At 37.9% G+C, this 14637-nt stretch overlaps 1 long non-coding RNA gene across 3 annotated transcripts in view; it reads left to right on the top strand.

The window, feature by feature from the left end:
- LOC121932271 overlaps window positions 1–14637 on the top strand; it is a 119119-nt gene that overhangs the window by 29847 nt on the left and 74635 nt on the right. For 2 of the 3 annotated variants that reach the window (XR_006104306.1, XR_006104304.1), the window contains exons 3-4: window positions 9579–9717; window positions 11428–11553. This is a non-coding gene — a long non-coding RNA (uncharacterized LOC121932271). The remainder of the gene's footprint in view (window positions 1–9578; window positions 9718–11427; window positions 11554–14637) is intronic. The other variant, XR_006104305.1, reaches the window with a different exon arrangement.

The following is a 14637-nucleotide window of genomic DNA, read 5'->3' as shown; positions in this document are numbered from 1 at the left end:
AATGTAATTACAAGTGAATTACAGATGAACATATACTTCCAAGCTCTAGTTCTTGCTCAGATTCACAGTTTCAATTTGCATGGAGGAATCCATACCTCAAGTCTGAATTTTGAACATGAATTCGAATCAAAAAGGTACAGAGTAATTAATTTCTGTGAACTATTCAGCTGTTTTCTTTTCAAGATATTCCTTTCACCCATGTAAATATCTAGTGCATATGCAAGTCTACGGCATCCTGGTATTTTTCCTTTTTGTAGTCCAATATTGGCACATGCTTCTTTCATAACTACAATTTTGAAGTAGTATTCCCTTATTTCAGTTTTTTGCCTAGGAGCCCTGACCTTGAAATGTCTAGTTTAGGCTGCTGGTAGGCTAGAAAATATATTTGATCTCAATATCCACACTGTGTATTTTTGTTTATTATGTGATTTTAACATATATGAGTCCAGAAACACATACATGACATAAGCTTGTCAAGATGTATTATCTGCCTGTGGGTAAATGAATGCTTGCTTAAAATGGGTAAAATTACTCAAACACAAAAGGACTTTTTATTCTATAGTTTTTCCCAGGAGGATTTGAAACCAATTTTGGGTGTCTCTTACAGCTGACCTTTGAAAGAATAAATTAGGTTTTTCAAGCCTTCTCAGATGTGTAGCCAAAAGGGAGCTGTCTAGTTACATGCATTTTTAAACATCTCCTAGCAGAATCTGAGATCAAAATGCAAAAATCTTTGGCTCAGTGATAGTCCCTTGAGGAACTAGGGAATCTCTGAACTTATAAAACAGAAGCACATCAAGTATTTTCTGCTTTTCATTCTACATTGACTGTTTCAAGAGTATGGTTTGGGAAACAATATGATGATAAAACCAAGAAGTAAATATATGGAAGCTCATTTGTACGTTTTATTCCATCAGGGAACAATTTAATAAAATTTGAACTATGTATGCTGAATTAGTTCATGTATTTACTGGCCCAAATCATATTTGTAGAATACTAAGAAATGTCAATATACACATGAGTTTGGGCTCCTGGGACAGCACAGTCAATTGGTATTCAGCAGGTAAAAGCTGACTCATCTTTTCAGCAATTCTAGTTGGGATGAACAATAGGATTAAGGCCATTGTGTGTCACCCTTTATCCAAAGAACCTAAAGCACATCACGCTTTCCTGTCTTCATATCACAAAACGTCACAAATAAGCTAGGCTGAGAGTAGGGTCCACTGCGAATGAAATTCTTTGGCAATTTCATTATTGAAGGAACCAACAAGTACAGTCACCTCTTCTTATCCATGGGGAATTCTGTTCTGGAGTCCCCACCCCAGCTGCTAGCAAAATACTCAGAATCTCAGATCCTGTTGTTTCCAATGGTGATGTGATGCACATGTGACCACATTGGCAATCCCATGAATGGAAAGGGTCAACTATAATTTTAGCAATTTTAGCACTTTTCTTAATAATATGATAAAGTCATTTGAATCTGTACAGTTTTTGAATACTATTTGTAGTTTGAGACTTATTCTGTGTAAAATTTGCATGTGTTTTTTTCATACAAAACAGCATTTTCTGCATAAATGCAAGTGTTTTCAGTACTGAAAACAACATTTCTTTGCATAAATATTATTTTCAGTTTCCTATGGGAAATAAAAGAAAACATGAATAACCCATGTGCAGATCTTTTGGAAAATACGTCCTGAACTGTAAAGATACTCATCAGTCCAGGATTCTTCTCAAGAGGCACATTTTTAACGATATTTCAGATATTTTCAAATCTTCTTTCCATCTGTAGTTTTCATTTTCTCTTACTCATTTTTTGTTGCTATTGAAACTAAAACATAGGAGCAACATTTCCAAACGTGTGCATTTTTCCTTGTGAAATATGAAAATAGCCACAGCATTTTCACCTGGTCCAAAAGACTGAGGTCCAAAATATACTGCAGAAATAATCCAGTTTGAGACTGCTTTAACTGCCCTGGCTCAATGCTAGGGAATTCTGGGAACTGTAGTTCTGTGAGACATTTAGCCTTCTCTGTCAAAGAGCTCTAGTCCACAATAAACTACAAATCTCAGGATTGTCTAGCACTGAGCCAGGGAAGTTAAAGAGTTCACAAACTGGATTATTTCTGCAGTGTGTTTTGGACCAAGGTGAACAAGCCTTCAGTCTTATATCAGTGAAACTCAAGGTTTCTGCAACTCCTGGCTTTGTACATTTTCACATGTTTCTCTCTGTTTTTATATTTATGTCCTGTTTTCCAGCCCTCTGGTGCCCCTCAAAGCAATGGTGTATTCTCACTTTCATGTTTAATAAAACATTGAAGAATTGTGTAATTTTTTTAAAAAAGCAGATTTTCTGGAATCCCAATTTTTTTTAGGGAATCTCACTCTTGCCCCAGATTCTCCTTCTGATTCTTCCTTTCCAGTCATCATAGGACTTCCTAGCCTCTTCCCAAGTATTCCTGTTGCATCTGAAAGTCTCCTGAGTTAAAAATAAATAAATCCTGTTACTCTGTAGTACCATGGCCAGAATACTGTTGATGTTGTATAAATATTAAGTAGTTATAATAACAGTAAAAATAGCAGTGGACACAACTCAGTGTAAACCTTGTAGCTTTGCATCCTTGAAACCCAGATGAATTGCTTCTAAAATGCAGTTGAGTTTGAATATAATATTACATTAGAACAGCCTTTGGAGGATTAATTTGCTATGAAGATGTAATACTGCTGAACATTTTAAATGAATAAAATATTCTATCCACCTGCTCTGTCTTTAGCACGTTGTCCAAGGTATTCCAAAAAGTAATTAGTTCAGAATGCAAGGTTCTATATAATAGTGTTTCCTTCTCAATTATTCATTCAAGGGAGTGGCTTGGTAGGCATCTAGTAAAAATGGTGAAGTAATAGCACATTGCAGTGGCTACTCTTAAGTTCAGGAAGTCCCTCCCTAGGGAGGCTAGACTGGCTCACTCCTTGCTGTCTTTCATTCCACCTGGGTAGAATTGTCCAGAAAGGATTTGTCTTCGTCTTCCTCTGAGGCTGAGAGACTGTGGCTTGTCCAAGGTCATTGAGTAGGATTTCATGGCGGAGGGGGTATGTGAACCCTGACCTCCAGAGGTGTAGTCCAATGCTCAAACTTCCACACCATGGTGGCTCTTTGAGCTAAACTGTATTATAATAATATTTTTGTATACTATGTTTGTTTAAATTGTAAGCCACCATGAGTGTTAATATAAGAAGATATACATAAAGTGTATGTATGCATGAAGACCCAGCATGGCATAGTTGTTTGAGTGTTGGAGACCAGAGTTCAATTCCCAGCTCAGATCAAAACCCATTGAGTAACCTTGGGCAAATCACATTCTCTCAGTCAGGGAAAGGCAATGGCAACTTCATCTGAATACATCTCGCCAAAGAAACCCTGTGATAGGGCCAGGCACACAACTACAACATATGCTTGAATGGATGGATAGATACTGTGAACTCCATGAGAGGAAACTTCAGCTCCTTCTGCTCCAAGTAATTCCAGATGTTTTGCTTTCCATGGGTAAAAGAAGGAAGCTAGAATATCATGAAGTTTTTAATTTTATTTACTGGCATGTTCCCCCTCCAAACTCTCCCTACCTGCTCCCAGGACCAACTTTAAAACAAAGATTAAAAAACAACAACAACAACCTATCCGTCTTATGGAGCAGTTGTATTTGTTAAAGTAACTAAAACCTGTATCCCAGGATTTTCCCATTTTATCTTTTCCCATACCACTTTCACCTGTATTTTCATTTATCCATGGCAGGGAAGTCTGGAAAACAATCAGCTTCCTACAAAACAGATGGTCCTCACTTAGTGGCACAGGGTGGCCAGGAAAGATAACATCCTATTCCTGTGATTAAAACCTGCTTCAGCCAAGGACTTGATTGAGCACCTTGCTGCAGTGCCAACAGGATCAGAAGGCCCACCTAGTATGTTTGCAGGTTGCTAACCAATGGGAGGTAGCTTAGTCCATTACTATAGTGAGGTGGCCCTTGCCTCTTTTTGCAGTCACAGAGTGTCAAGTGGATAATCATTGGAAGAGTGGCTGCAGGTGGGAGTGTGATCATCTCACTGCCAAATACACTGATATAAATAGGCTGGAGTCCTCCTTCCCCATCTGCAGCTGCCCACATTGTTTGAAAATATCTGCCTAACCATTATCCCTTCTGAGTGCTTGAGACTGAGGTCTTAATCAGTCAGTTGTTTTGCAGGAAGCAGGGTTGCTAAAGCATGGCCATTTTCACCTTTGATAGTTGAAATGACAAGGAGAATACAAACGGATGAGTTTGCCTGCCAGTACATAGTGTTGCTGGGATAGAAAAACACATTCATAAACTTGAGCTACACCCCTTGCCAAGCTAGCTAAGAAAGACACAGGGTTTTCCTTGGCTCAGGAGACTGTGAACTGTGGGCAGAAGCTGGAATACAAATCAAGAAATTTTGCATATCTATCATTTCCTACCAAATCCATACTTTAGGAGAAGATACCATTAAAAATGCATCTTTGTGATGAAAAAGGTGGTGTTCGGTGCCTCCACCCACAAAACCCCTTGTTGCAAGTGTGTAACAGAAGCCAGGGTCTCCTGAAGCTCCTGACTGCAAGAAACAAGGGGCTTTGTGGATGGAGGTTCTGGATACAACCTTCTTCAATATCCCCAAAAGTATATAATGTAATCAAAGACAAGGTTGTAACAAAATGTGTTATTACAAACATATTTAATCACAAAGACACTTTACTATTGGTATCTTCTCCTAAATTATGGATTTGTAGGAAATTATAGATATGCAAAATCTCTTGATTTGTAGCCAGATGTGTATGTTCTTGAGCATCTAAAAAACCCAGTGTGGAGAACAGGCAGGATTATACCAAGCTAGCAACAGCCACTCAATAGTCAGCTGACGACAGCCAATAGAATTTTGACGTCAAGAAAAAGAATTCCATTGCTGACAGAGTCAGATAGGATTTTGGTTTCAGATAGTCAGGGTCTGGTTTTGTGAGAGTCCAAAAGTTGGGAACTGTGAGGGCTGAGGTTTGGAAGGAAAGGACTGAGCTCTAAGACCGAGTTCAGAGGGAGCGAGTTCCAGGAACCGATAGCCTGAGGGCTAATATAGAAATAATGTTAGAAAGACCACAGTACATAAGGATGGTGTGAGGGTCCTAAAAGAGAATGCTTGTTGTTTAATAGATTTATAACTCTGAACCAAAGTGAAACAAGAACAAGTGAACATAATCGTGTAAAAAAATATTGTTCTTTTATTCAAGCTTGTGTGAACCTGGAATTATTTTCGACGCTACTAACAAATAAAGTAAACCCATAGATTATAAATAAAAGTGATCTGAAACTTTACATATTGTGATAGCTATGGGTGTATAATACCCTGTACGGCTGCCCACTGAGGTAAAAGAGGTTTGGTGAAGGAGAGGTTCGTTACAACCAGGAAGATTCCTAAGTTAGAGGAGTAAGGCGGTGCTTCTTCTCTAGGTGCACAAGCGAAATGGAATTCATATTCCATTTTGTATTAATTCATATTAATGTATGAATGAATACCATGGAGATACATTCTGTTCTCAAGCTTTGGTTTTCCACACGTTTTTTACTTCAGCTCCCAGCCATTACAGCAAATGGGCAAAGATTTTGCTATTTGATGTTAAAACATTTGAAAACCTGAAGTTTGTAATTCATTTCATTAGTAAATTAATGAATGCAATTGACATGATGTGGACTGGAAAAATATTGATCTATCCTTCCCCAGGCCTATCAAGATTTCTAAATGTTGGATGAGAACCTGATTAATGGTCAAGTCTTGTCTAAGGAAGCTTGGAGTGTTTTAAAATGTTTGCTACCTCTTGTACTTGAGCCTTGCTGCAAAATTAAACCACATTTACAGTGTGAATATGAACCTATTTTAATGTTCATAAATGTAAATCCCCTTTAACTTTCAGACTCTTCAGATGAATAACAATTTTTGAAGGTGCTAGGAAATATTTTTGTGAAAGATCATCAATCAGATTGATTGTAAATTAAAACACTGGGTTCTTGCATGTGCATACATTTGGCTGTAGTCCCACAGGAGAGCTATAGCTTTCATATTGTTAAGGGTAATCTCAGATTTTTAGACCAGCTCTGAATTTGTACTATAGACATGCATGTCATCAAATCCATGCTGTGTTAATGCTTTAGTTCATCTATTGGTCCATATTCCTGTAGTTGTTCTATCAGCAGTTTTCATAAGTCACCATAAAAACCGTGGGGCTTATGAGCAAATGTCACCCATCATTTTCTTTTGCTGTATCCTTCTGGTCAATTCCTTTTCCTGCCATGAAAATTGGTCCCAGGAGGCCCACTCTTGGACATTTTAGGAAGCAATTATGTAAACCTAAAGTATTCCCATTTGTTTCTCTGCTCTGCTTATAGAAAAAAATTAACAATGTCCTTGTATTGTTAACAAATGCTTCTAACAGTCTGTATTAACTGTATCAGGAGGAGTCCAAAGCAGATTCTAAATCCTGAATATATCACAGTGTTCCTATCCAAGAAGGTTAGCATGCCCTTGTTCAGTGCATCACTGACTGGTACCTATTTCTGCATCACTACTTGAAATATGAAGGATGTTCAAGAGCTGTCAATCTCTTGACTGCAAACTTAATATGTTCTACCATAGAAACAAAACAACAAAAATAATTCTTTTATAAAAATTACTTTGTAGGAACATGGTGTTTTTGTGTTTTGTGTTGGTTTGTTGTTGTTATTGTTGTTTTAAGAATAGAGGCATTTGTACTTATTAGTTCTTTTGTGATCCTAGGAAACTGATTTTCACATTCCATGTAATTTCCTCCCCACTGCAGTATTGTGTTCCCCATGGCCTCTTTTGGGGACATTCAAAAGAGTCCAGGTTTATAGGAATAAATATGGAAAAGTTACTTATTTGCATGACAGCTGAAGGAATTCTCCCACTCTTAGGTCTTCTACAAATTACAGCAGGAATTTCAGCACTCCTGTAAATTTCAGCAGGAATTGTTGATACAATTCAAAATTACACTGGTGGCATTTTGTTATCACCAAATGAAATTCTCTATGTAAGTTTTTCCACAAGGTTTTGATGGCTTTTTTTTTTTTTTTGCATGCATGCATGCATTAATGCAATTCTCACTCAATACAGTGTTAATACTTGAAAATTACTTTTGGTTGCCAACTAAGGCAACAATTTAAGGAGACCTACTAAAAAGTAAGCCATATTGAACGCAGTGGAATTACATTCTCAGTAAAATTGCATAGGAAGCCAGCATGGCGTAGTGAATTGAGGGTTGTATTTAGGACTCCAGGAGACCAAGGCTGCTGGGCCATAGAAATCCACTGGGGAACTTTAGGGGCAACTCACATTCCCTTAGCCTCAGAGGAAAGCAATGGACATCCCTCTGAACAAATCTTGCCAAGAGAACTTTGTGATGCCTTAGAGTCACCATAGGTTGGAAACAATTTGAAGGCCTATACAATTAAAAAATTGCATTGGGATTGCACTAATGTCAGTTCATAATAAACATAATTTGTATATGTCTTTCTCTATGTGTATGTTTATTTTTATTTCTTTTTGTTGTACAAGCTTCCTTGAGTCCAGCTTTAGGGAAAAGGCAGGGTGAAAATAAAGTAATACATTGCAGTGTAATTCAGTCATGATATTACCATATATACTCAACTGTAAGTTGACTTCGTGTATAAATTGAGAGTAGGTTTTGGGGCCAAAATTATGGAATTTGATATGACCCATGGATAAGTTGAGGGTAAAACTTAAGGACATGTAATGAAGGATGTAAAGGTCAAAGCAAAGGAAAACAATGCCTAGGAACTTATAAAATTCCTGCAGGCATAACTATTTGTGCATATACTAAAGGCTGGATGGATGAGTAGAAGAGGGTCGGTGCTTCCAGGGCAGATTAAACTTGCCTTTCACCAGGGGATAGTTTTGTGTGTGTGTATGTGTGAGTGAGTGAAAGTACAGTACTTACACTGACCTATCGACTCAGGGTTTTTGGGTAAATTTTTCAACCAAAATTTCTAGACTCATACATGAGTAAATGCTGTAAATTCTTTACCATTCTATAATGTGACAGGTTTGATTAAATGAAAAGTGTTTTGGGTTTGTTTGTTTTTTGGCAGTTTTTATTAGCTGATGCATTCAGGACTTGAGCTGACAATGACATGGAGAATGGCTTAATTTAGAATAAGCTCAAAAGGAAACAAATACATACTGTGATGAAAATGCATCAAGGGAATATCAAGTCAGTATTTCAATATGAAATTAACTGTGTTTGGCAGAACTGGGTGTTCTTTTGGCTTAGCTGTTACAACACTTGCCTTGCAAGCTGTTCCTAGGTGGTGCATTTCAAAGCTGCCCTGTTCAAATGTGAAATCCCCCCAGTTATAAAGCCTGACCCTGCTTTGAACTAGTTCCAGCCTTCTTCAGTTAGGGTTCATATTCTGCTGTTATTCAGCCATCCTTGCCTTCCTTCCACATTCCCCCCTCCAAAAAAAGTTGGGGAGGAAAAGAAGATCCTAGAGGTCCTAGAATGTCTACACACTAGCTGGGGTGCTTAGAGGTTTCAGGAACTGTAGACCACAAACATTGACAGACTAAGCTTACTACTACATAGGAGAAGGTCCATAATATTTCCCATTAGCTGAAAATTATATGTGTGGAGTACTGTTTCCTGAGTGTCAGAGCATGGAGTTTTCAAATGAATGATGTCATTTCCAGCTAACAACAACAACAAACCTTGTACAGAGGCATTCATAATCTGTTTTGCTTTGTTTCCCTTTTTTAAAAAAAATGCTACTTTTAATTGGATTCATAAGGAGATCTGAATTTTCTTATGTTCATATATATTTTAAATTCTCATGTACCAGTTCTAGTTGATTTCACTAGCTTAAGATCATTTATAGCATGGAGAAGACCATGCTGGCAATGTCTGCATCAAAACGATTAAAGATGAAGAGCTGATCATGGAAATAAAGGTGGCAATCCTAATTCACCATCACTAAGGTAGTTGAATATATAGGGATCGTTTCTTAGCCTTTTGGCTAAGATCAAGTGTAAGAGGGATTCAAAGTCAAAATTTTACTAACTAAACACTTAAAGTCCTCTTGCGAGATGGCTAAATGTATCCGTTTTGCTTTTGCCCACATTTGCTTTTATTTTTTAACCTCAAGAGGTCTTATTAATTGAATTTAGAAAGAAATGTGTGGATTTGGTAAAGTTCTTATAAAGAAAAAAAATTCTTATCTATAGCTCCCAGAATTCCTTAGTCAACAGAAATACTGGCTTTTCTAAGCTCTTTCCCCTTTTCCAAGTGTTCCCAGCATTTACAATTAAAAACCTAAATGATTTAGGGGTGTCAGGGGCAAGTTGTTTTTGAGTGTTTTCAGAATGGAATGGTGTATTTGTAAAGAAAAACAATCTTTATTTCTTAATTCCTCACCTCACTCCAAGGTTTTGTTAAGGAAGAAAGTTATCAGAAATAATCTCTCTCATGCACACTTTGTCTTTTCACTCTGCAGATACTACCAGTATATTGAACGACCCATTGATTCTTCTGAGGTGAATCCGCTTAGAGTCAAATGGCTATAGGGAATCAGCTCATATATTCTGGCTGAAGGCAATTCAGAATGGGATTGCTTCCTTCAGGAGTGAACACAGGTGTGTTGAAAAATGTTGTGAACATAAGTTATCATTGATTTTTCATTAATGTTTGACAAGTAGAGTTAGAGACAGACATACAACTACTGTTGCACTTGATACAAAAGATGTACGAAATATATGTCTCAATAAAATCTCTTTACAAATCCATAGCCCAGTCTTATACAAGTGCATTACAAAGTAGGTCTCATTGCATTTAGTGCAGTACATATTTTAAAAAAATATATAGGGTTTTATCCCTATTCTTTGAGGGGTTGACAGCAGAGCCAATGTTCTGAACAATGGTTTCAGGAAATGCAGTCAAAATAATATGTCATAAATTAATGCAATTCTAAGAGCAAGATCTTGTGCACTTTCATTCAGAGGTAAGGCTTGTTAAATTTATTTGGTCTCTCTCCCAGACAAACAAGCAGAGAGTTTAATAAACTGTACAAATATTCCAGTAGTTTTCTTGAAACTACATATATTTCCATCTGCATGAAGGAGGGGCAGTTCTATAGCCAGCCACATGCTTTGTTCAAGGATCAGTCTCTGGTAACAGGGCTGGTAAAGACTGGTGTCTACAAAACTGTTGCTGATATGGATGGGATTTTTGTTTTTCCAAAACAGAGACTGGGCTCTTGTAATAACTGACTCCAGTCCAGAAGTTCTTAGGCCATTATGAATCACGACAAGCCTAACTCTCCATTCAAAGTTGCCCTGTGCTTTTTGTCTCCCTCCCTCCACTTCCTCAGTCTTGCCAACCTGTGAAAATACGAGAAGAAGGAAAAGAGTGTCTGAAGCTAAATCCCTTTAACCTCTTCCTATTAATGCAATACTGGGAAATGTAAATTGTTGTGTTTTTTAAAAATTTCTCAGTCAAAAACAAGAAAGAAACTCTTTGATTTCCAGAAGCAGAAACTTAGGAGAAACCTGATGGGTTTGCTGGATTCCTCCGTTTCAATTTCCACTCTCCCCTCTCCCATATCTCACATACCCATATGCAGAGCAAGTTTGTAAATTGAGGGAAATTTATAGAGAGAGGGGTAGAGGAGGGAAACCTGTAAAGAACCTGCCAATGAGGAGATCTTACTCTTCAGCTAGGAAATCTGAACTACTGCATTACATGACAGAAAATAATTGTATTAGAGGTTATATCATTTTGAGTGATAAACACTGGATGTTGTCAGGTCTATTTCAGTCATTTCCTATTGACTTCCATTCTTCTAATTGCTACCTCTTCATACTGTTGTTGTTTATTTGGTAGGAAAACAGCCATTCTGATGCTTTGGGTGCTAAATTTACTCTTTGACGATAGTGTGAAAGATGGCTAGAGTATGCAGGGATACCCAATACAGATGGAACCCTTCATTCATGGAGTTTTCTTGTTTGTTCAGAGGAGATTTGCCCTTGACTTCCCCTGAAGCTGTGATCATGACCAAGCAGGAAAATGAACCCTCATCTCCAGAGTCATAGCCCAATATTCAAACCACTACACCATTCCGCTGCTAGCAAATGCTAGTGCCAATCTCCCCAAATATAGCCTCAAATGCTGCTTTGAAAGAAATTTTGAGATCCACCATTGTCTTGCATTTTACTTCTTTATAGTCTGTTTGATACCAAATAGTTCTCCAGTTTGCTGTGGAAAAGGTATTTCTGGCTACTCTGGCCTATATTTTTATAACCATTTTAACAGACATTGTACTGATCTTTTAAACATTTTTTGTTTAGTCTTCCAGAATTGTTGTTAGATGGAGAGATCTTTGTTATGCAAATGTAAATGGTGGCCATTCTCAGAGCAGAATTATATTTATTTCCCATCATGATGCGCCCAGTGCCATTCAGTTTTACTACAAGGTAAGGGATTTATTTTGATTCTACTGCAACAAACATAAAAAGATATAATGTTCCCTTTAAGGCTATAATTTTGAAGCATAAGTGGCTGCATCAGTATGATCCTCTGCTAAAGAATGATTAAGAATAACAAAATGTGGATATTTTAAGAATAGATTACTCTAAAGGGAGGAACATGCTGTTTATTTTAATACATATATGTCAATAAAGGCTGATTCCCCCACTGTGTTTTCTAGTTCTGCTGCCATGAGTTAGAAAGTACCACTGAGTAAAAGTTAATAAGAATTAAGCTTGTTTTTAATGATAGCCATGCATAGATGCCATTGAGTGTCAGGGTGGACACCTTAATCTGTCAGTCTCACTTTCAGCCCTGTTCATTTTTAAAAAGAAAACTGCAACCTTAAGCATTTCAATTTGAGTTTAAAAACAACAACCCTAAGTTCTTTCTATGCAGAACAAGAAGAAATGTGAGAATTTTGTTTCTTCAAATAGTGACTGGAATGAAATTCTCCTGCATTTCCACCAGCAATATTCAATGGTTAGACCAATGCCCAACACTGAGGGGACCATGCTCTTCCAAACTAGTGTGCAGGTATTAAAAATGAGGAAGCTTTATGAAAGCAATTGTGATTCCAGTTCAATACTGTTGTTGGATATACAGGGATTCAAAGCCAGATTTTTAAGTGTTAAAAAGCCAAAGCCCACGCTGAGGTGTATGAATACACCAGTTTCACTTTCTTTCTCATTGAATTTTTAAAAATATCCTATTCTTCCATTGGAGATTTGTGAATTTTGGTAAACATTTACTAAAAAATTTTCTTCATCCATACTGAGTGTACAAACAATTTATACCAGAGGACAAAGCAGAATCACACTCATTGGCCCTAGCTTTATGTCTTCTTGATAAGCTGTACCTTAAGAACCAAAGGAAGGAGAATGGAGTAGAGATACAAAGAGTATCCACCTCAACATTAGGAGGAACCTCCTGACAGTAAAAATTGTTCAGTAGTGGAACAGACTCCCTTGGAGAGTGGTGAAGTCTCCTTCTTTGGAGGATTTTAAACAGTTGCCATCTGTGGGGGTGCTTTGATTGTGGGTTCCTACATGGCAGGGGGTTGGACTGGATGGCCGTTGTGGTCTCTTCCAACTCTATGATTCTATGAAAAAAAATCACATTCTCAGTGCAACAGGCTAGCTTGACACACCAAGAGTCCCTGGTGAATGTTGACTGGCCTCCTCAAAAGTGTTTGCCATCACTGCAAGAGTATGAATTTTGTTTTTCAGTGAGGTTTCCATAATTCGGGGGGGGGGGGGGGGTTGCACAAAAGAAGTATTGTGAAAATATTTTTCCTTTTGTGAAGCAAAGCATGCGTGCACACACACAATAGGTGCAGAAGAACTGGCTTACTGATGGAAAAAGGTTGATGATAAGGACTTGAAAAGAATGATTGATGAAAAGATAATAGTTTTGTGCAACATGTGTCCTCGAAAGCATTTTTGTGTTCCCCTCCACCTCAAGACCCTTGAATAATTTTTTGGCTAATAACATCACATCACATCCTATAAGCTGCTACAAAATCATGGTGGCTATTCCCCATAATTTTCCTGACGTGCCCCCAAACCCTACAAAAATTGAACTGCAGTTAAAAGTGTTGTTACATCACATCACTGCCAGTTCTGATGTGACACATCTGTGTGGCCCACTGGAAGGGCAGTGGGATAAAATTGCTCCCCATCTCTGGCACAGTGGCCCATCTCTGCTCTAAAATATACTGAAAGGGCACTTCAAATAACAGTGGTTTTGAAAGTAATAGTACACCTCGGTGGCTGAGTCTAGTTTAATGTTGGAGAAAGTAGGCCCAGATGCAACAGAATATATTTTGCCACAATCAAGTCAATGTTTCCACCTAATCTGTTGTGTCTTACTACATGTCTCCATCTATGGGCTTGTATATAATGAGAAAACACATCTGATGGTAACTCTGGGATGAGAATTACACCATGCATTCTTTATTCAAATAAATGTGTGGCATGAGAAATCCATCTTTAATTTCTTCTTAGACATGCTTTTTATAGATGAGTTATACTTTCAGTATTAGTGCTTAATCGACCCTGCAGCCTTGGCATTTTATAACAACTTAGGAAATGTGCTTAAATGTTTGAGGTTTAACTATAAAATGAGAGCCTTATTAAACTTTATTGCAATGCAGAGACAATCTTTGCTGACCTCAGGTTTGCTTTGCTTCATTATTGCCAGAAAACTTTTTCAAAATATAGAACTTCAGTATCCCTTACTACTACAGCTTTGTGCTAGAAATGCAAGTCACTGCATTACTTTTTGGCACTGTCATATCAGAATTCATACAGCAGCACAGGACAACTTTCCTATTGGTATGCCCTGTAGAAATGTATGTATGAAACATGTTGCTCTGACAAAGTAATTCTGACATTTCACTTGCTGCCATAAAGCACTCTGATGCTTCTGCTATATCTTGGTTGAACACTAAGAGGATAAACAGACTGGCCAAAAGGAATGGCATCGAGGTGGAGTGAGGGCATGGCGGCAGCACAACACATGCCTTGATTCCACTTCCAAGCTGTCATCACACAAAGGAGCATTACGGTGTTCCTTTGGTGTGGAGTTCAGATGGCGCACTTCAAAAAGAGTGCTGGAAAGTGCTACCATGGCAGCATAAATGCCCCCTTTCCACCTCCAAAAGGAGCTGCATTTTGCCACTTCTTTTAAGGCCGGCAAAGTGCTGGATTGGGCCCATGGCATGCAGTTGCTGCAGGCCTGATCCTGTGCTGAAAGGGGAGGTGTTAAGCCACTGCTTCGGGGTTGTCTGTTTTGCCCCTAAAAGAGACTTAAAAGTACTTCCTGGTGTGGACTGCATTTGACACATGTAACAGAATAAATGATGAAGATCAAAATATGGGTTTGTGAGCTTTTACTCAAGATTGGTTAGGGGTTGAAAATATACTTTTAAGGTAACTTCTTATAGTTCCTAGGCCCCAGAAAGTTAGTTACATGTCTATTTATACTATTTGCTTTCTTGTTCAAAAGCACCTAAAATAGCTACTGTCAGG

This window comes from Sceloporus undulatus, chromosome 5 (genome assembly GCF_019175285.1).
Source record: "Sceloporus undulatus isolate JIND9_A2432 ecotype Alabama chromosome 5, SceUnd_v1.1, whole genome shotgun sequence".
NCBI classification, from domain to species: domain Eukaryota; kingdom Metazoa; phylum Chordata; class Lepidosauria; order Squamata; family Phrynosomatidae; genus Sceloporus; species Sceloporus undulatus.
This window is presented reverse-complemented; position numbering and strand designations above follow the sequence as displayed.